Below are 22,779 nucleotides of genomic sequence, written 5' to 3'. Positions count from 1 at the left end.
TATATTATTTTCCCTCTAACAGGTAGAGAGAGGTCTTTGGCAATTTGGGTTTACAGATGCATTTCCACATCCTTACCCTGCTACTGAAGAGGATGAAAATGACCTGGATTAGTCCAAGACATCTCTGTAATTTCTCTCACCAGCAACCCACTTTCCCCTCCACTGAACTGCCACTGCAGTATTCAGTAGAGAAACACAAATTCTCTACACACACACACACACACACACTCACTCACTCACTCACTCACTCACTCACTCACTCACTCACAGGATCATCTGATAATGTTACCAGTTTTCATGTTTCACAAAGAACCAAAATGATTAGAAAACTTTGCGCTTTCTCTACTGCAATTATTTCGGTCAGCTCACAGACCGAGCATGTTAGCATTTTTAAGACCTTGTTCTCTATAAAATTTCAATGGTCTTATCTACACAACACAGTGGGAATGAATGGATTCCACTGTGAAGATGATGGCTTTAAAATCAGGTAAAATATGACTGATCCAGTTATGTGCAATTATCGTCAGCAATCATACGGAATCCTTCATAAATCACCTCTCCTTTCAGAAACACTGGAACAGATACAAGAGGAAGGCTGACAGGCTAATTATTCACGTATGCAACAGATGAAAACATTTCACTGATGTCTTGCTGGAGAATGTTGGTAGATCAGATGTCATGCAGACACACTCTGATGTAACATTTCCAGGGAACTGCTGTAGTGACAGACGTTTGAGAAGCTCAATTCTAAGACCAGCTCCCCAGTCTGGAGGTTTTTCACCCAAAAGGTTTATATGTACCAATTAATAAGGTGAGCTCTTGAGGCAGTGAAAGCAGCCAGTAACATCAGCACTATGACAACAATCCAGACCTTTAAAGGATGCTCAGCGTGGCTGTTTATTCACTAATTGTTTATGCAGTTGGGCTAGCAAATGAACAGTTCCTGTTCTCCATGAGAAAGCTCTGTTCAGAATTCCTTCAGTTTCTGCCAGATTGCTCACCACCATTCTACTTGCAATACCAGCAAATACACTGGGATAAAATACCACTAAGGAATTCATTTTACAGCATCACCACTACTGATAGGATTTTGTTTCTGAGCAGTTATTTTCATGCAGCAAAAGGACATGTTGTTACTCATAAGGCATACATTATTCTGCAAGTGAGACAAACAATAAATCACTGCCAGATCCCAGTATCTCTGGCACACTCCAAAACTGCTGGTTTCTCCCCCTGTGCTGTCATGCTTTAAATCTTATTACCATCAGAAAGATGATGAGGAACTTCCAGTTACTTCAGCTCACTGCCAGCTGGCCTTCCCCTTCCATGAGGAAGGCTCCACGAGCTGCACAGCCTGCAGTGCTCACACTACAAACTCAGCAGGTAATTAACCCAAGGGCCTTGTTTGGGAGGTGTTTAAGTTTCACTCCATGCCTCATTCGTGGCTATCTCATTTGTTTTAACCTCCCCTGCAGGTTCCTACTGCAGCGCTCAGAAAGAGAGGCTGATTGTGGGGTGCTGTGCAGACACACAGGCAGGCTCTACACCAGCAAAAGCAGTGTGACTGTGCAGACCAACTTACCCCAAATCCGGGTTACACTAGAGATCTGTGCAGAACTGAGCCTGCAAAGGACAACGGGCCCTGGCAATTCCATTGCCAATGGGAAACAGGAATGTGACCAAGATGGTGAACTGGGCCAGCAGAGCTGAGGAAGTTGCTTCTTCATTCCACCTTTACCTGACTGGCCATTGTGTAGCTAAGAGGATATCCTGACTATTTCACTTTGAGCAATGGAAAGCTGCTCTCACCTTCTTGTGCTGCCAGAAGATCTGAGGGGCTCACAAAGAAGCTGGAGACTGGCAAGTGTAAGAATAATTTTGCACCTCTTTTTCTTTCCAACTGTGCTCCCTGACTGCCAAAGGAGGCTCCCTGGAAGGTGCTCTGCAGATGAATATGCTGGTCTAACTCATCAGGTTGTGTTTGCTAGGGCACTGCAGTACTGGCATAGTCAGGGGAAAGAAGATGGATGTTCAGCTAAATGAGAAAGATTACAGAATGGAGGAGTTTCATAGGTACTAACAAAAAAGCTGGGCTCCAGCTCTATCCCAAGGCTGTACTTTGGTATATATAAGGTTTATCTATTACATTGAGGAATCTGGAGCATGGTCTCTACAGAAACTCTTCTGTTTCCTTCCACAGTGACAGCAGTGAACAGAAGTGATTCTCAGGCACAAGGCTTATGTGATCAGCAGCTCTGTATATTTGTATCATGCAATACAGCAGAACACCCCAGATTTATCTGCCTCAATTTTACTTATCCTAAGGTATTTGTTCCAAACAAAACTTCATTATTCTATTATTGATTTTTTTTTTTGCTAACAACCAACCTTTACTGTTAGCACGAAAGATACACTGAAGAAATAAGCAACAAAATAACTTCCATTCTCTCTCCTCCTGAAAATTTTAATTAAAAGACATCTCATAAAATATGAATTCAATTCCAATTTGCTTGCTCATCAAGTAAAAAGTAAGCACAGATATCACCATCTAAAAATCTGAATAAAGATCAGCAAATAAGTAGCTAACAGCTACTTAATGAAGATGCTCAAAAAGAATGCATGTAATCTGATTTGTACTGCATAATTCTTATTGTATTATTTATTTTACACTTCAAATGACCTTATTTTATTTAATGCATTCAGTCTCAGTAGCTCACTGATACAGAATCACTGATTAAGCAGCTGCTCTTCAGTTCAATCAGTGCTCTTCCCAACAGCAAAAAATTTATTTGGCTGGTGAATATACAAAATTTTATTTGGCCGGTGAATACTTCTATATGCTGACATTAACTTGAAACCCCATTTGGTCTCAGAAACCTTGTCATAAAGTGTATCATCATACTCCACAAAGCCTAGCTTCAACTGAATCAACAGAAATTGAACGGGCTATGGAGCTGGGTTCTAGAGAGGTCCATCCTCAGGCTTTTGAGGAGCTGGAGAGGAGAGTGCCCTGGGAAGACTTGCTGGACAGAACTGGAATGATCCTACCACTGTTATACAGTAAACCCCGTTCATAAGATGAATTTCTGTGTCTCTGTCATCACTAGAGAGATTTTTTTGTGGCTGTAAAGGATAGCTTCATGATCTGGAAGGGAAACATAGTGTGAAATAAATAAGAGACATGAGCAAACACAGATGGGTTTACAGAAATAGAGTGGGAGAGAGAAAGCACTTAGCTAAACCTCTTGTGGTCAGCTAAGAAATGTAAATGGTAGTGTTTTGAGATAAAATATGATAATAAACTAAAATCACTTGGTGGTTTTATGTTTACAACTACTAAATCAAAAAGAAACATGTAATTTACAGTGTGAAGGAAGAGTAGAAGGATAAAAGGATAGAGATCAGTATGGTGTAAAGCAGATACTTCATTATTTTAGAGCCTAATTCAAGCATATGCTGAATCCCTGCACTTTTCATGTAAGTTAGCAAGTGCCAAGCAGCTTGTAAGAAGCTCTCTCTCTCTCTCAGAATCAGGATCCCAGTCTGCTATATCACCTAAGAAAACCATTAACAAGTAAATGCATAATTGGTACTAAGCCCATTATTAAATACATATAAACACTCCCCTAGAAAATACTGCATTTTCCCCCATGAATATGCATACCTATGCAGATATCCAGATATTCTCCTCAACAGGCAGGGAAATGACAGACATGAGATCTGTCATGTGGGTCCCCAAAACCAGCCCTAGGGAGCACCAAGAGGTCAAACCAGCCATCAGCTCCCACTGGTTCCAGTGGAAATAAGCAGAATCTGGTGCCTGCACAGAGGCACCAAGAACAATCTGAGACACACTGGGATATCTGAGGATAGCAGATGTGGCACAACAGCAGCAGCTGGATGCCAAGAATGATGTGCTAGCATATCTAAAACAACTGTCTTGGGGCAGCCAGAATTACCCTAGGAACACAGGTCCTTTGCACACAGAGCCTTTGGGGGTTTATTTTTAATCTCTTGGCAGTGACAAAAGGTCCTCCATATTCATAACTTTTTAAAGTATGGCACTCTTACATCAAAAGTGAGTGCTACAGATCAACTCATCTCTTCATGCAGATGAGATACTCACTGAAACAGCAGAAGCACAGTTAAAAAAAATAGTGGATTTCTACCATGCTTTGGTGCATGTAAACCCGAAAATTTCTGTAATTAAAGTTAAACACTATCCTGGAAGAAGTTTCCATAAGATTCACATTAGGCAGATATATTTATTACTAAATGTTTCCTGTTTTACCCAAGCTGAACACATTCAGCAATTCGCATTACAGAGCATAACTCCTTAATTCTCAAGTTAAATGTGATCACTGCAGATACTGGTTCTGCACTTACCCAGCCTGTGCATGTAAATTTCCAGTGTCTGTAGCTTCACCAGGTGTCTGCTCATACAAAGGTACTTGTGATGGGGACCAGCTGGAAAAAAGTCTGTGCACAGTTATAATGTGTGTATGAATGTGTGCCCAAGCTGAAAAACAGAGCACATTATCCCCTATTTTCAAAGGGGAGATACCCTGGTCACACAGTGTCATTATGGAAAACCTGATGGTCCTCACCCTTCCAAAAAATAAACACACACCCAAGAGGCAAAAGGGAGAAGCCAGTGAAAGGGTTAATGTCAATTGGCATTACCTCTTCTGCTGCTGGATAAGTGCTGTTTTCTGAAAATAGCAAATAGGCTTCCCAATCCTGGACTGGTAAAATAGAAGGATTTTAAGCTAAAATGCATCTTCTATGAACCACAGTAAAAAGCCCGAGTTTCCTCCAACCCCCAGAAATTCTGCTACTCATTGTTTTTATACAAAACCAAAGCCCAGCTATGAAAAATAATTTAAACCTAACCACCTAAATATCCTTTTCATGTGCTAGAATCTCATGCTTTTGGCCTCCTGTCTCTGTTTTATGCATAGTCTGCATTCTCACTGCCCTGACAAAACTGGGAGTTTGTTGCAGTGACAGAAAAATCAGGGCCACTTAATTCGCCGGTCTATGAGAGTAAAGCAAGCTACTTTTCATAATGTTTGAACAGGCATCATGTGAGCACTCACTGGTAGCTGTGCTGGTATGCCTGGATATTGTGGCTTGTCAGACTGTCACAAAGATTTATAAATACACAGCTACAAACTGCCAATGAAGCCTTGCAGTATAGACAGACTACACGCACCTAAATTAAGAAGGTGTTTTAATTCTCGATACAGAAAGATGCAGAGAGCCTTTTTGCATGTAAACCTGTTAAGATTTTCAGAGTGTGGTGATTTTGCACACAGAGAATCAATGCCTCCTCAGGTTCAGCAAGACTTAGTGTATTCTGTGTGGTTCCACCAAATGAGAGGGAAAAGAGGAAGTAATATAGAAACCATTACAAAGGAGCCGTTTTGAGCACTGAGTCTCAGATTATAGGGACAAACTAGGGACAAGGTGAGAGAACAGATAATATGTTGCCTCATTTCCATCTCATTTCACACTCTTTAACATCTTTATTTCCAACCCAGAAACACAGGAGCAATGAAGACTCCAGAACCCCAGTCAAGCCATCCCAGACAGACACTGGGGAGGAATTTTACACAAGTTACAGACACATTCATTCCAAATTTTCCTGATAGTGTTATAGTAGTTGCTGAGCACCTCCCTTATGGACATCCTCTCTAATGTCCACGCTACTTTTTTATGAGTGATCCCCTCAATCAAATCTTGAGCTCAGTTTTTTTCTAAAGCATGAATAAAACAACTTTATCCATTAGCCTAGTTTCTGCTGCTTTCCTAATACTGAAAAAAGGTGAAGGAGTCACTTGAGGTATCTTTTCTTACTTCCCACAATCTGAGATATCTCTTCTCCTTTTGAGCACTTTCTTTACTCCCTCTCCAAGCTATTCTTTGCTAGAGCAACACACTTTTCCTCTTATTAAGGACCCTTTGACCCCAAATAAATGTCTTGCAGTATCAATCCATCGTGCATCAGTTCCAGCTCCTCATTACCAGGTCCATTTTTCTTTCTGCAGACACCTGCATAATTACATTATGTGAAATAGCTTATATAAATCAGCAGTCATTGTCATATGTTCTGAAGAACTGACCTGCAATTATTATCTACTGCAAAATTTCATCCCAATTTCAGCCATCAATAAAGTCAAAAGCTGACTGAATACAGATTACTGAAGCTGCACTTTGGAAACAATAACTTGCAATTTATTTACCTAAATCCTACTATTGCGATTTCAACTCCACAGACCTCGAAATTGATTTTTGAAACAATACCTTAATTACCTTCCTACCTGGCAAGTTTTCCTTGGTTCAGAAGCTGAGATTGACCCTGACTTTTCATGTCTGGGTCTGTGCACTGGTGTTATCTGCTCTCCATCCTCACTGGCTGCTGCATGTGCCAGCCCAGCAGGGCTGGTGAGTAACTATTAAAACACAGGGCAACAAATGAAGCTTTCCTGGTGCTTTCAACAAGCAGTGACTAACAGCTCTTAAAATTATCAAAACAGTGGCAAAAATAAATTATGTTTAATGTTACAATTTCACCACCTCCTTATTTGTACATACAAAATACGTCCACAGAACTGTGTCAGCTAATTAGCTGTGCAGCTATTCAAATGTCTGTTCAAATGCATCTGTACACAGTCAAATGTAGATTTTTCATACCTGAATGACTGTAAACAAACCAACCACAGCCAAATGAAGATTTGGCTATTTAATCTAGAGGATATTGCATATTAAGAAACACATTCTAAGTTGTAACAGTGTAAATTGTTGCTATCCCTTTATAATTTTTCAGTTCCTTCATGAAAAGAATCACATTTGATCCATTGAAAATAAATCTGGTCAGAAGCTATTACAAAATGCAGAATGTGCTTCCACAAACAGAACAAGCAAACTTGTGTAATTGGTACATCCATAATTTATTTCAGAGTCACTGTTTTGCTGACATATATCTATTCTTCTTAAAACCTTTTCCAATGAGTTGTTTTATGTTCCAATAAAGGCTTAAACCTCTCATTTGTTTCTGTTTAATTCTGAATATTTCACTGCTTGAACCTTCCAATGGCTATCTACAATAGTTACATTTAACCTTCTATATGCCCCTCTTTCTCATGCAGTTGTTTGCCTTCTAGGACACAGACTGGTATCAAACTTCATTTCTTCTGACTAGGCTTCTTTCCTAGTGCTAGGTAGCACGTGTACCCCTTAGGCTTTCAGTTTACTAAATTAACTGTCAGCACTTTATATGATCCCTCAACTTCTTTTCCCTCCACACATCTATCTCATTTCATTATCCTTGGCAGTTCTAAAACCTTTCAAAATGTGGTCTGCTGAAATTCAATACTAATGCAAGAGGATATAAGGTGCACCGTGACAAGAGATAACTTCAAATTTTGAGCACACCTCTCTCATTAGCCTTGCCCAGTCTTACTTAATCTGTCATTCAATGCCTAGAAGCAGAACTTGACAACACTACACAAACCCTAAAGTCAGAAGTACATTCTTCCCCTAGAAAAATATATACTTCTTTCCATTACCTGAACAGTTCTTCTCCTCATCACTTTTTCAACTACTCTTAGTGAAACTGCATTACCTGACTGCTTTGCCTAAGGAAAATGGACATATTTCAGCATCTCTTTGTTTTCATTTTTCCTTCTGAAGAGTGAGGCCAATAAATTTTATACTAGACAAGCAACATGCTGCAAAGTCAAAATTCAAAGAAATATTCTGCATGCCTCCTGCTCTAATTTTTCCTTTGAAAATTAGTACTTCTTATGTTGCCTTGAAACAGGAAAAACAACTGTGTGTGGCCATAAAAGTGCACAGGAAAACAAGATCTGTCAATTACACTGAGCTATTTTTGTCATATCTGGCCTTCTGGGTCTATTCCAACTATATCACTCTAGTTAAGTCAGTCACTTACTATCAGCTGCTTGCCAGCCCCTGGCAGTGCTCCATGACTTCTTCCAGGTGACTCACAGAGCATGAGATCAACCTGAAGGTAGCTACAAATGACAATAAAATGTGCAACTTGCCAGAAAAAACACAATTTCATCTTTCTCCTAAGCCCCAGTCCCATCCCACCTGTGCTTCCTGTTTCAGAATACTCACAGCAGGAAGAAGGAGGTTATTTGAAGCATCAGCCTGCAGGTGTTTCCAAGACATGTCTGTGATTAAGAAAAGGTTTTCCTTTGACTTTGTCCAGCTAAAGAGCAGCTGAAATTAAATGGACATTTTCTTTCCCTCCATGATTTTATCTTTTGCATTTACTTCTGAAATGCTTTCCAAATGTTTTCTCAGGGTTTGGCCTAAAATCTTGATATGCTGCCTCCTAAAATTCTCCTCAAACATATGTTATTTGCCTTGAAGTTGATAGTGTCTTTCCACTTCAGAAAAAAATCTCTGGTTAGAGGCACCGTGAGATTCTCTATTTCCAGACCAAATCCATTCAGTTATCAAGGAAAGAATCAGGTCTTCTACAAAACCCAGTCAGGGCACCCAGAGAGGAAGCAGATCTGCTAAATAGGAAGCTGCAGCTTTCACAGTGCCTTTTCAGAGCTACTACCATATGCTGCTGCCTATCCCTCCTTCACTTCCATCCTCTCTGCAGGAAACCTGCTCTGTGTACTTCAGTCCACTGGCTCAGCCTTCCCCAAAACGGGATGCACTTTACTTGGTCGCAGGCTAATTCACAGAAATTCACAGAATGTCTTCTCACCCCACCCCAAGGCACTGAAATACATTTTTGGTGCTTTGGGCACCCTTCAAAGGAGCAGGTGCTTGCTTTCCACACACACATTGCAGCGGGTGATGCCACAGGGACACATGATGCTTTGGGGGTCCATGGCAGGCTGAGTCACAGAAGTGGTTGGAGGAGGGAGGTGACAGACTTTTGCTCTGCCAGTGATGCTCTTTTTGTTTCTGGTTTCTTGTGAGGAGCACACAGGGTTGAGGGGGTGGAGGGAAGTCACAGCGTTGTTCTGATTCCCTTGCCCTGCATCAAGGGAGCAGGGAGATAAGCAATGGGAGAAGAGCTCTGCTAGGCCCAGCCTCAATCTCCCCCTGTAACACATTAAAAAGAATAAAAGCTTCTGTACGTGTTATTGGGGCTGAGCAGCACCTTCTGTACAAAAGGAAGAGTTCTTGAAGAGTTCTGTGACACCAGGAGTCAGGACTGTCTGGTGCAATAATGGAGCTCTTACAGCCATGCATGCACACAAGCTCTGAAATGAAACTCCAGCAAAGACTTCCCTCTTGCAGTCTCACCTAAGCCTTCTCTCCAGCCACATCTTGCATGCCAGCTCATAGCAGGCATTCCTAAACCCCTGTCTGCCTGACTTCTCCTCCTCTCCAAAGGGACTTTGGCATCACTTTCCATGCATTTTCCCTCTGCAAAGCTACAAAGGCCTTACCCCTCACACTCATGCCACTCTACTCAACAAAACAATAAAAACCAAAGGATGGAATGTGGGTGGGAAATAAAACCTGATAAATGAGACTGCCTTTACATAACTACAAAGCCCTAATCATAACTCTGCTTATTCCTGTGCTGTTGAGAACCCACTGGTATAGCAAAAATGTAATGCTGGCAAATAAGTGACACAAAAATGTGTTAAAATCCATCGCTGGATCCCTGGAAACCCACATGTTGTTTCCTGGCACTCCAACATTTACCAGTTGGCTCGGATGAAATTATGGAAGAGGCAGAGGGACACTCTTTTTCTTATCACACTCATTCATTATCTTCCATCCTTACTATCAGTGTACAAAGTTCTGTGCCACCACCAATGTAGGGCACAATGTCATGCTCCCTCTTGCCTTTGCCTTTCATCCAGCCCCCACATGGGGCTGAGGAGTTAATTCAGAAACCTGAAGTCAGGCATTGTCCATCCTAGCTGGTAAGGACCCACACCTTTATTCAGAGACAGTCCTATGAATATGCAGCTGGTGACTCTAAAATCACTTTAGGTGACACCTGTTATCTCTGTGAATGGGCAGGTTAATGCACAAAATAAACAGAAAAAAATTCTTGCTTGTTACAACAGAGGACAGAAAATAATGCAAATTGTACAGATAAACAGCCTGAACACTGTTGTTCCACTTTGACCTAGCACTATTTTAAGTTAAAACACCAGTCTGTGGTAATTTTAACTTATTTTAAGTAGAAGTGGATCATTATTTTATGACTACCTGAATACATTTAACAGCCAGCTGAAATTCCAGCAATGGATGGCTCAAAGTTGGACCCCGCCTACTAGCTCTTGTAGGTGGAAACACGATGACAAAATCAGTAGTTATCAGAACAATTCATTGGAAGGCTCAAAGAATCTCATATTGCACATTCAGGATGTATTCTGCTCTTGGGAGCAGTCTGCCCATAAACCCCAGTGCTGCATTTTCATTTTCATTCTGAAAATAAAGGGTCTGACTTCTTTCACACCTTTCTTATGCTATTGAATTTAACTTTAGTTGTGTTCCTTGCTTCAAGATTTTCCCCAGAAATCTCCAGTGATGCATCCAGTGATACTTAAAAATTGCAGAGTAGGATCTTTTGGTGGTATGATTACTTTTTCTCTTTAATAATGGTCCACTTTTGAGAATGCCAAGGTTGGTATAAAGGGTGCCAAGGAAGCAAAAAGGTGGGGAAGGATTCATGTCCTTAAAACTTTGACAGTCTGAATGTGCTTGGAGAATCTTCTTGACCAAGAAGGAAGAAAAGCCCAGAGAAATGCTGACTCCAGAGGCTTCAAAAAAGAATCAGGTGGCTGAGAAACATACATGACAAATCCTCATCTGACTTTGGTTCTTCACACTGACACATGCATAAAGCAATGTGTCCCCCTTATAACACCGTTTTATAAAAGGCTCAATTAATCAATAATTTTATACTTATTAAAAAGTATCTAATTCTGAGTTTTGGATCATACACCAGTATGATCTTCTCTCACTTAAGCTAAAGATGAATGCCTCCATTTGAGGAATAAATAAAGTCTAGATAATCTTAAAAATAAAAACAACTATTTAGAATTGTAGTAGGTTGTTGAACAAAGAACCATGTTTGATATGAAACAAAAAAGCATGCATATCCACATGAGCAGTATTTGAACAGGTATTATTTGTCACAGTCTCCCACAGATGCTATCAGAGCTTACAGAGAAATGCAATAGTTATTAAAAATGATTCACCGCACTTATTAACATGACAAAGCACAAGAACTAGGGAACTAGTCATTAGAATGAATGAGATTTGATAAATAAAAGAGAATGTATGAGATTTGATAAATAAAAGGTTTTTCAATGCTCTGTAAGGACGCCTTATTTTTGTGAGCTCATCAGCTTCAGGATACCAACATACTCAGTAGTTTGTGTGAATTACTCATGAAGGTCCCTTCCAACTCATACTGTTCTATTATCCAGTGCCACTGGGATAGTGCAGAGAAGGGACCAATCTTTGACTGCAATTGCTCAGTTAAAATCTTCACCTACAGAAAACAGGGTATTGCTGTGCCAAGTCCAAGTTAGTGCATCTTTTGAAGGTATTTATGCTGACTCCCTTCCTGCAGGAGAGAAGCAGAGCTTGCCAAAGTGACTTCCAGATGGAAAGTGCATCCCTGATCATACATGTCTACAAACAGACCAAGCTGGGCAGTCCTGAGGCTGCTCTCACTTGACCCAAGTGGGGAACCATCATCTTGAAACTCAGGGTGGAGGCAGAAAGCCAAGTGAGAATCACCTATTTTTACTGAAAAGTAATTAGGAAGAACACCAGCAGATTGCAGTGGAAATCGAGAAGCCATAGAACAAATTGTTTCCATGGACTCAATGATCCTTGTGGATTCCTTCCAACTCTATGATTCTATGATTCTAAGGGTGAAGTCTGTCAGGATTAGACAATGAATGTAAACGCTTTTCACAATATTTTACTTTAAAGCTAGACAAGAAATAAAATCAGAAGTTTTACTCTTGCTTAGACCAAGGGTGATATATTATTAATCCATAACTCCGAGGGTTTTAACTCTACACCAGAGTACAAGTACAAAGAAATACAAGTACAAACACCTAGGACTAAGGCATGCTCTCATTTACACAAAGGTAGGTCTAGACAGGCTCCTTTGATTTACCCCAGCACGCCAAGAAGCCAGGACTTGTTCCCAATTAAGAGCCCTGAACAGCAGTCTGCAGAACAAATTCCAGTCCCTCCACTGCCAGAGGAAGCCTTCATGGTGTGAAGCCTCATACACCCACCAGGAAAGGCTGAGCTCAAAATCAGGCTTTTAGGGAAACACTACATGCAATACTAAACTGAGAAATATTTTAGTGACATTTACATTGAAGAATATACACGTGAAAGAGAATATTCACAAATCTACAATCAAAAAATGCTGGAAGTCTAAAGCCTGGAGAGTATGCTGCTCCTGCTTCTGGTGGATAAAGAAAAGGCTGTGCATGCTGTGCATTTCCCAGCCTCACAGGACTAAGCCTTTTGTTTTTAAATCAGTAGAAATGAAATGGAGCCTTATACCTCCTTCTTGACTACTTAAACTTGTCATGAAAAGACATTTTAAAATTTCTATTTTTTTCCTCTCTCTTTCATATGTAACCCTGATCAGCTTCCTTAATCTATATATATTTGCAAAGGTTTTTGCAGGCTTTAAAGTCATACTCAGAAAAGTACTTCCTAAAACACCTTTGATGATTCTACAGTATATAATAACATTAAAAACTACTTCTCAAAGTCTGAATAAATGACCTTGAAAAACAAAATAGACAAGAACACAGCAATACAATTATTCTAGGTACAGAACTTAAAACAAATCAACCTTATCTGAACCAGAACTGGTGTGACTAGAGCTGTTCCTGCCTTCTAATAGGCTGAATAGAGGAGACTTTCTTAAGGAATTGACTTGACTTTCCCTCAAACAATGAACACAAGTTCAACTGAATGCAAGCCAGAAAAAACCCTAAAACTTAGCTGGGAACTTAGACTGAATAAATTAATTTGAGTACTACCACAGAAACTGTGTCTGATTAAATGTAAAACAGGGTCACGATTTTACTGTGTGCTCCTGTACAGTGAAAGCCATCATATAAATGATACCATTCAAAGTCAGCATACTCATGCACATCAATAGAAACCACAGACAAGCCTCTTGTGGCTTCACTGATTGCTTAAGCCTGGCATGCAAAGCTGGTCATTATTCTGAGCACAGAGGTAAGTTCAGAAATATGTCAACACACATTATTGCAATCAACATGCATTAGTGTACATCAGCGTGCATTATTGTAATCAAATTTAACAGCTCAGCTGAACAACAAGGTCCTGCAGTCTGAAAAGTTGGCAAAAGGTCCAGTAATGGTAACTAAGTGGTACTAGACTGTCCATGGAGACACACAGCAGGTCTCTTCCATCAAAGCAAAACAGCAATTTCACTGCAAGACTCAGTCTGGATGGTCTACCATAATCTTCATTAACTAGAAGCACATTATAGCGATCTCCAAAAACAATAATTTCTGATGTCAGAATTAGAAACTAAAATTTATGAGATGTGCTCCATGTCCTGCTTTTTCAAGTACTTATTCCTTAACTTTGGAATATTATCAAAGGCAGCTTGTGAGAGAAGATAATTAATTTGTGAGAACCAAGTAAAAATTTCATCCTGACAGGTCAGAATAATGTAGAATTCTAACCCATACAGACTTTAGCCTTGAGGTAATGTTTGAAAAGCTCTAAAGAGGCTTGAGTTTCACTCAGAGTTTTGATGAAATAATTTGTGATTGCAGAGTCTCCACAGAGGCTCTGACTTCCTGGCTTTACCAGCTGAAAAAAATTGCACTGATAATCTGAAGGAAAATGACTATTTTTCCTCGTGTCTGTTACAATCTGCTCAGCATGGAGTACCTAGGATTCTCACACTTCACTGAGAAGTTCAAAAACCCCTCATCTTCCCTCTAGCTCAGTCTATCCTCCATCCTTTTATTTAGAACATTCAATGACTCACAGTGTTGACAATGCACTTTCTCTAGCAATTGTTTCCACCTCATTTCCAAAGCAGGATGTTCTTATTCTTAGAAACTTATTAAACCCTCCCCCCCCCACTAAATAGAAAACGAACCCCAAGTCCAAAACCAAACAAAGCCCTAGAGATTTTTTTTCTATACACTGCAAGAATCTGTCCATCATTATAACCAGTTTCAGACAGTGGGACAGGTTCCTGGCTGACATTGCCTTACACCAGTCATGCAAACAACACGACCAAGACAATCACATATTGGTTCCTTAATTAATCCACATAACTTGTGTGGTTAAACCAGCACATTCCCATTGTTATTGACTCTGAATGTGTGTTCTTACATTATTGCTCATGCAGTTCAGTATTGCTTCAGCTGTAAACAAACACAGAGTTTAGCTGTGAATGAACTCCTCCCAGCTCAGGCCAGTAACAGCCAGGAATGCCAAAACCACCTGAAGCAGGAATGACACACAGCACAAAAACCAGGGCTCACAATCTGTGTACTGCCATAGCAAGAGAGGGACCAAGGGGGAAGAGAGGGCAATAGGGAGAGACTCTGAAAGGATGCAAATGTTTACACCCTCAAAGTCACCACAGTAAGCAGACCTGCACTAAGAGATATCCCTTTTCAGGCAAATGGGTACCCAGGCAGTATTTTCCTTGATCCAAAGCTGGTTTGATGTGACAAACATTTAAAACCAGCAGTGCAGGTCCAGTTCTAACTTGAGAAATCAAAAAGTCAATGGAAACGAACTTCCATTTCAGGATTCAGTGATGTTCAACACCCTGGACAGATAAAATCCCAAAGTCTCAGAAATGTGCTAGACTTGAAGAAGTTAGATTTAGTTTTCAGAGGTACAGGGCCAGACACAAAAAAAATTTATTCTCACAGCTGTGCCAAATCCCTGGAGGATGGTTTATCCTAAATCTGGTTTAGTTCTCATTCTTTTTCCTTAATCTGTTCAGTTTCTCTTTAAACATTTTAAAATCACAATTGTCTTTTAACTCAGGCAGTTGGGGCAAATATGCACAAAATGATGATGTGAGGAATCACACCCAACACACAACTGCTTCACAGTACTTCTAGGAAACCTCATTGTCAGTCCATCCCAAGAACATGTCTGACTAGAAACATTGAAAGAAACCCCAACAAACACTGCAAGGTGGAAAGAGATATATAACAAACAAATAAACATGTTTATAAATCCTCTCCAAAGTTCCCAGAGGACCGTGCTCAAATCCCAAGTGTACCAAACAAAGTCAGAATAGTAGTGGGCTTGGCAGTGCTGTAGTCAGACTTCATGATCTTAAAGGTCCTTTGCAACCTAAATGATTCTTTGATCCTGCTGTGTGCCAGCACCCATTTCCCCTAAGGAACGATGGGGTTCAGGCAGAGAAGGATATCACCAGCATGGCCCCAGCTGCTCCCATTCACAAAGGGTGAGCAGTGGGCATCCTGGCACTACTCTGCTCACAAAGATGGATCTTACCCATTACTGCCTGCCCACTTGGTATCAGTCTATTTATTCTATTCACAGAACCATTTATAAATGGCTGAGACAAACCACTCTAATTCAATTGCCAAAAATCCCCCACAACATTAATATTTACAAGGTGCTTCTTGTGGGTACCATCTCAGTCTAAATATTATTTCTATCTTCAAGAAACACAAAGCTCTGAAGAAGAAGAAGATAAGAATAATCTCCATAAATATCAACATGTGTAATTCTTCTTCTTGAAACAATGCTGAAAGGATACATTTTTAATGCTTTATTTTTGTTTCATCTCGGTTGCTTTAATATTCCTAGAATCTTCAGTACATTCTTTCTTTTAAATGCTCATATTCTTTCCCATTTGTCAAACATTGATTTACCTCCTGCAACTTGTGCAGAACTCTAACACACTTTAGTTGGAGGTCTTGTTTGCAATAATCATCACAAATTCTACTGAGAGCTCAGAAAGACACTGTTCACCAAGAACAGAGCATGGAGAGCCATTGTTTCTGCAGATATCCTGCAAGAAGTGGGTTTACACTTATTTTGATCAATAGCTGGCATCACAGTTTACAGTCTTAATTATCCTTATTTTTAAAGTAGTTATTTAGAACCTTGAATGAGAAGAAGAAAGAAATCATTCAGGACTTTTTCTGCTCAGGAATAGACTAGAGTGGCTTAATTAAATTACAGTAATTGAAATTCCTCCTTTAGCTTTTTGTCACTTGGAAAAAATACCACAAACCTCTGACTTGCTTTAAAGATTTAGATTTTATCACCAAATGTTTGTGAAATGGCAATTTTGTTGGTAGAATCTGAACAATTATCAGAGATACCAGTTCATGTTAAGAAGCTAGGAGACTGCATACTTCTTATCTTAATTCCAGGGTGAAAAAAGAAAGAGATTTTAAATATTTAATAAGAAGAAAAATGCTCCAGAAATTGCTCTTTATGCACCTAAGTTAGGGAAAAGCCACTGGTCTTTCATCAGACACTATGACCAGCTCCAGAGTCTTCACAAACCTTGTTTTTTTTCACCCAGCTCACTGTTTAACCATAATGCACAGAACCTTAATTTGCGTTTGTGTCTTAGTCCAGTGAAGAACACAAAAGTGAGGAGCAAGGAAAAAGTCTCCCACAGGTAAAACACTACAGAAGAGGAACAGAAGCAACAGACCCTGACTTTCCAGGGGGCTAAACTGCCTCTTGAAATGGAACATGCATGTGATGCAGAGGCAGCACAGACCAGGGAAGCAGATCCAAGTAACTTAAACTTGTCAGGTTTAATTAACTGGTTCTCAAAAATGCCTGATGCAAACGAAGTGTTAAAGTCCCTTGACTGATTACAGCACCTCTTATAATCTGATTAAGACATTTATATGAGTAGTGAAACACCAAGTCAGGTAACTCAAAACTAATGTCTTAACTGAGCAAAGAAGTTACTCCACAAAATTCAAGGCACACTGTGTATTCAAAGAGGTACTGCCCAGAGCTGATAGGTTTCTTCATTTTTATAGTAGAGCTGCAAAACGTTTCAAAATAAATAATCACAATCCTTATCACCTACATGCATCTGAAACCCATCTGTATCACAGGTTTAACACTCCTGACTGCCCGTGTTATTTTTAAAATATGAGAAAGGCTCCTCAATCACTCAGACATTTAAAAAATTAGGAGTTTCCACTATCTCCAGTTTCCTGTTTCTTCTCTTAACACCATTTAAATTAAACCTTTATTTTTACCATTCACTCAGTCTTAAAATGTTGCCTCTCTTTCTTTCTTGCAAACAATCTGAGGAGACAGGGATCAAATCCATCTCAGTCTTTTCCCCAGTTGCTCAAAACAAGCAATCAAAGAGCTGTGTGCTTGCAAGTTCAAAATCTAAAAGCTATGCCAAGCATTCAGAAGACAATACTCTGCAATAATTCCCCACCTGGGTACTCACCCAGCACCCAAGAGCATCAGTGCACAATATCAGCACAGGTACAGCTACAGCATCGTCAGTTCCCACCAGCTTTTCTGGCTCTAGCTTCTCCAATTACACTCGTCTCGTGCTGGAGAAGTCCAAGGGTTTCCACAGTGCCTAAAAATCCATCCAAAACTGGCTTGATTACTGATCCTGTCTGACTGCAGACAGTGCTGGGTTCAGTGGAAGGCACAATCTGACTACCTGGGGGTAACTTCTTACAGAAATCACAGACAGGCATGTAAAAGGATTTCTCCCACAATCAAACACAATGACCAAGGAAAGGGAAGTATGAGGAGCATCCAAAGACCATCACAGTCCTGGCTAAGTTCAGCAAAGAAATGCAATTCTAACGAAACTCTTCTCTCCTCTGTTTCATCAACACTAAGGGGAAATTAAAGAAATGAACGCACACGTTTTAAGTCTTCAAAACCAAAGCCACATAAACAAAGCTGGCCTACATTAATGGGGGCCCTGACAATAGATCCAGGCACCGTGAGAGTTAGACATACAAAGGCCTGTGTCGCATTTTAAAGCTGAACTGAAACTTTTCTTTCTGTGCTGTTTCAAAGCCACTGGTACTGAAGCCCGAAGTGATGGCAAGCATTTATTGACAGTTAATGCAGTGCTCCTGCGATGTATTATTAGGCACAAGCCCAAGTGCTGTTAATCTCTTGGTGAGTGCCACAGTGTCTCAGATATGCACTGCCTGAAAATACCCAGTGATATCGCTAATGTTTTCTAAAAGGCAGGAGTCCTGAGTTTTCACAGAAACTGATACACCGATTAACCCACCAAAATAAAAGCATAATGGAAAAAGCCCTGCAACAGTTCACCCAGTTTCTAACCCCCGTTTCCCCACATCAGAAGTGATGTACCAAAAAAATACTATGCTCCTTTGCCTTACCTTACCCTATGCTTTACTTCAGCAGTGTCAAATCAGATCTTTCTTGCTTGGCTAAAAAGCTTTCCAAAACAAGTGAAAACATCTATCAGCTTTTACCCAAGGGAAAAGAATTGCTGAATATTCAGTCATAGGTTTCCTTCCAAATGCTCTGCTTGTTTGTTTTAGAGAAGCCTTAAGAAAGGCAAACAAAAGGTTTGAAATCCTCTAAGCAAAGCTGACTCCTTTCTCTGAAGGTCACCCTCAAGTCATTTCAAAACCGTGGAAATAGCCAGGGGAGGGATAAGCAGACTCAAAAGACAGCTTTTCTTCTTAAGCAACTTTGGTGCTTCAGGCTAAACTAAAAAAATGCCCTCAGGTGGAGGTTTGTCACTTTTTATGGACCTATCCAATTTTACCCTGGGGAGAAAGATGCTGTAAGAAGTTCTTGCCAAAGTATCTGCTGCACAAGTGTTTCAAAGAAAGGAGCGACTGCCTTTTCAGAAAGACTCCACTAGAAGTGATCAGGCTCGTCAAGGGTCTCACAGTCAGGTACCTTCTTCTTTGGGACAAACTTTAACCACCGTTTTCAGGATCAGCGCCAAAGATGGAATATTCAAGCCATATGGTGTAGGTCTGCACCAGGACAGCCTCTTCACATTCCTTCAGAATTCACGGTCTGATCATACTAATAATATGCACTCAAATTGATAGTAATGCATTTAGCAACCATTAACTATGACTGCCATGCCTATTCAGAGCAGATTTTGCTAGGATCAAGACTGAAAGTCAAAATCACGTTAGATAAACATATTATTTAGGAGATGTTGCAGCCTGACTAAAGACTTAATTTTGTGTAAACCTTAAGAAAGACCCAGTAAACCACCGGGAGCTCCACCTAAGCAAAAAACTACAGGATCTGGGGTCCCTGTGCAGCTCCACGCACGGGCACCCCACCGACATCCCTGTGACAGCTCCGCACACCCCGTTCCTGCAGCGAAAGCGAATCGCCACCCCAAATCCCCAAGCAGGGAAGCGAACAGAGAGAACAGGGCAGCGGCTGAGCCCGGCACAGCGCCCGGGCCCCTCAGCCCGGGACCTCCGGGCCGGGAAGGGAAGGGAAGGGAAGGGAAGGGAAGGGAAGGGAAGGGAAGGGAAGGGAAGGGAAGGGAAGGGCCCGCCGCGGGCACTGCCCCAGGCCGGGGCAGGCGGCAGGGACGGGCCGGGGGGCCGCGCTCGGCCCCGGCTCTGGCAGCGCCCCCGGCCCCGCGCACGGCCCGGGCAGGAACGGGACCCGCCAACTTGGCGCACGGTGCCGCCGGCCAGCGGCGAAGTTGCCGCCACCCAGCGCCATCCCCTCAGCCCCTCTCACCTCAGGCGCTGCCTCCTCCCCGCCGGCACCGGCGACTGCTCCCCGCTCCATCTCCCCGCTCCTGCTCGCTCGGGCTGGCGCGGCCCCGCTCGCTGCCGCAGCCCCAGCGCCGGCCCCGGAGCGCCGCCTGCCGCCAGGGCACGGCCCCCACCCCCGCCAGCCCGGGCAGGGCCTTCCTCTTTCATTCACGGCGTTAACCACAGCCCCCTCCCCTCCCCGGGCAGCGCGGGCCCAGCGATTGCCCGGGCGCGCAGCCCGAGCCCGGCCGTGCCGCGCTTGAGGCGGCGAGCGCGCTCCCCGGACCTGTGCCGGCCGTGCCGTGCTGTGCTGTGCCGTGCTGTGCTGTGCCGGAGTTCCCGCTCAGTGCCCCGCTCCGCTCCGCCCGCAGGTGAGCGCTGCCAGCGAGCCCGCGGCCGTGCCAGGCGCTTCCCGGGGCGCGGAGAGTTTCCCTTTCCCGAGTTTGCGCCCCGCAGCCCGTCGGGGAGCGCTGCCGGCGCTCTCGGCGGTGAGCGCGGCTCGGAGCCCGTCCCGAGCGCTGCAGGGCTCGCCGCTGCCGGGGCTGCCGGGACCCTCGGGGCACAGCGGGAGCGGCGCTCACACACGCTCGGGCAGAGACACCGTTGCCCGGCCGGTGTCTCCGGTCTGCGAGCGGGCTCTTGCGGGAATGGGGAGCCTTGGGATGCGGCGGGAGCGCTCCGGCTCTGCCCGCGCCTTCCCCGCATGTACACCGCATGTACACCGCCGCAGGATGCCGCTCCACCGGGCACACAAAATGCACACCACACTCGTAACTTGTGTGGTTTTAGCAACGAGGATGCTCTACTCCGACTCCTCCCTCTGCCCCCTAAACCACCATCGGTACCAAGTTACAACCTATTTGTAAGGATCGAAATGCATTTCCTGATGTGTCTCTTTTATCTCCTGACAGCTTTTTCAAAATGCCTCTCTAGCAAGTGCCCGACTCCAGGTTTTTGTAAATCTTAACATATTTTATTTTATTTTAGTTGGATTCTGGTATTCATTAATTTTAATTTTTGGTGTATTTTTAAAAGTATTTCCTTCGCTTCCCCTTGGGGAAAATTCTGGCTAGTTTTGGCATCCGTCAGGATTTTTGCCTCTTGTTACTGAAGCAAAGATTATGTGCGTATTAATTAGTTTATTTTGTCAGTTAGTGGATCAGATACAAGAATTTGTTAGGTCAAACTTGATAAAAACTGTCAGTCCCAGGCAGCTCCTTGTCTCTGCAAGGAGCCACCTCTGTCTCAGAGAATGCAGGACATAGTTCTGCCTGTAGTATCTGTAGCTGTTAGGGAGATTCTCTTTGTACATGTGCATACATTTCATGGTTTTTACTAATTATTGCTTACATCCACTACGAAATATATCAAGTTTCAAGGCAACAATTCACTGCTCTTGAAGTATTTGGTTTTCAAGATAGCAGTGAAGAAGTAATTGGCAATTTAAGTACCTTGCCTCCTAATTTCATTTCATATTCTGTTTGTCTAGCATTACGTAAAGACAAACAAACAGGACCTTGCTCATGTCCTTCTCAGCTCCATTTCAGCACTGCTTCTTGCATGCTCTCCATGAATCACTCCCTTTTGATCTCCCACTGAAGTCTGGAATTGAGACAGGCATCACAATACCTTGTTTTGTATCAGTGTTAAAGAACTATTTGAAACAACTTTTCTTTCTCATACAGCAAGACCTTTTTATTTTCTTATTTTCTTTTTTTTTTTTTTTTTTTTTTTTTTTTTTGCTGCTTGACAGCACAGATAGCCTGGAACATATTTCCCCTGGCATGAGATTTTTGTGCAGTTACTTTTCTGTGCCAGTTCTGTTTATTTATTTAGCATGGATTTATCCCACCTGCATATGGCTTGTATTTCCTCAAGATAATCTGTGTTAAAATATATGGAGGCGTATATTTATTTCTTCTCCCCTCCTCCAATTCCTAATAAGCAATTTGACAAGGCTTTGGGGATTAGGATCTCTATTCTATTTGCAACATGATGTGATACTATTATCTTCAGATGTTACCTTTCAGCTTGCACTGGAGATTAGTTGTACATCTCCAGAAGTGAAGAGAGAGCATGACTGGATAGGTGTAATTCCACTTCTGATAATTCCAAAATCTTAAACAGTATTCCATCTCCCCCACCCCCCAGTTCCACTAAGTTGCAGTTTCTTTACTTCATTGATGATAAAGAAAAGTAATATTGAAGATCAATATTTATGGGGTCCATGCCACTTACCATTAAAAATAATACAATTCCAGTTTCCTAAACAGATGGGGAAAAGGTTGCATGGAGCAGTTAACTGGTTTGGACAGGATCAAAATGGTGCAGTCTTGGCAGAACTGATGCTGAAAACTGGGTGTCTGGCTCCAGGCTTTTTGTCTCATGCTGTTGCTTTGGTGCTGCTTTGTGCTCCTGTTCCTTGAAGGCCATGCCGTGTGTGCCATTCCCAATGCACACAGCACCCACAGCTGCAGCAGGGAGGCTACAGCCACCATTCCAATCCTCCTGAAGACCCTTCCCTCTACAAGTGGGCCACAAGAGGTGAATTGGCAGCTTTGTTTCATGTCCATGTCTATAGAAGAGTAGGATAGCAACCATTCCTTCTTTCTCTTCCTCTTGGGCTTGCTTGGAGTAAATACAATTGAGTTTAGTTTACAATCAAGCCTTTCTACTGCAATCAAAAACACATTTATATGGCTTTCTGTGGGGAGCTCCCTTTATACAGGTGTGTGGGTGCAGCCTCATCAGTCTTCCAGTTTAAAAATTTCATTTTCTACTTGGACCTGGTCCTGCTTCAAATGAAATTTTGTCCCAACAATTTCAGAGAAGTATGATTAAATGCTTTGCAGGTGTGTTCACCCATTTCTTTCCAATCTATCCCACTAGTGTTGCTATTGCTTCTGTTCCACAGATGGCAGCTTCAGGGATAGGGACATGGCAAATGTGGAAGACACAGCAGAGCTCTGTTTCACTTCTTCAATTAGTTTAAAATTTCTTAAAT

At 42.0% G+C, this 22,779-nt stretch overlaps 1 protein-coding gene across 1 annotated transcript in view; it reads right to left on the bottom strand.

Moving 5' to 3' along the window:
• Nucleotides 1-19,849, bottom strand: part of KCNG2 (potassium voltage-gated channel modifier subfamily G member 2) — a 51,730-nt gene extending 31,881 nt beyond the window's left edge. Inside the window, exon 1 of the mRNA XM_056484699.1 lies at nucleotides 19,759-19,849. The gene's annotated coding sequence lies outside the window, so the exon portion shown is untranslated. The remainder of the gene's footprint in view (nucleotides 1-19,758) is intronic.
• Nucleotides 19,850-22,779: the final 2,930 nt, after the last annotated feature.

The sequence above is a fragment of the Oenanthe melanoleuca genome, chromosome 2 (genome assembly GCF_029582105.1).
Source record: "Oenanthe melanoleuca isolate GR-GAL-2019-014 chromosome 2, OMel1.0, whole genome shotgun sequence".
Lineage (NCBI taxonomy): Eukaryota > Metazoa > Chordata > Aves > Passeriformes > Muscicapidae > Oenanthe > Oenanthe melanoleuca.
The sequence above is the reverse complement of the archived record's forward strand: the minus strand, read 5'-3'. Positions and strand labels throughout refer to the sequence as shown.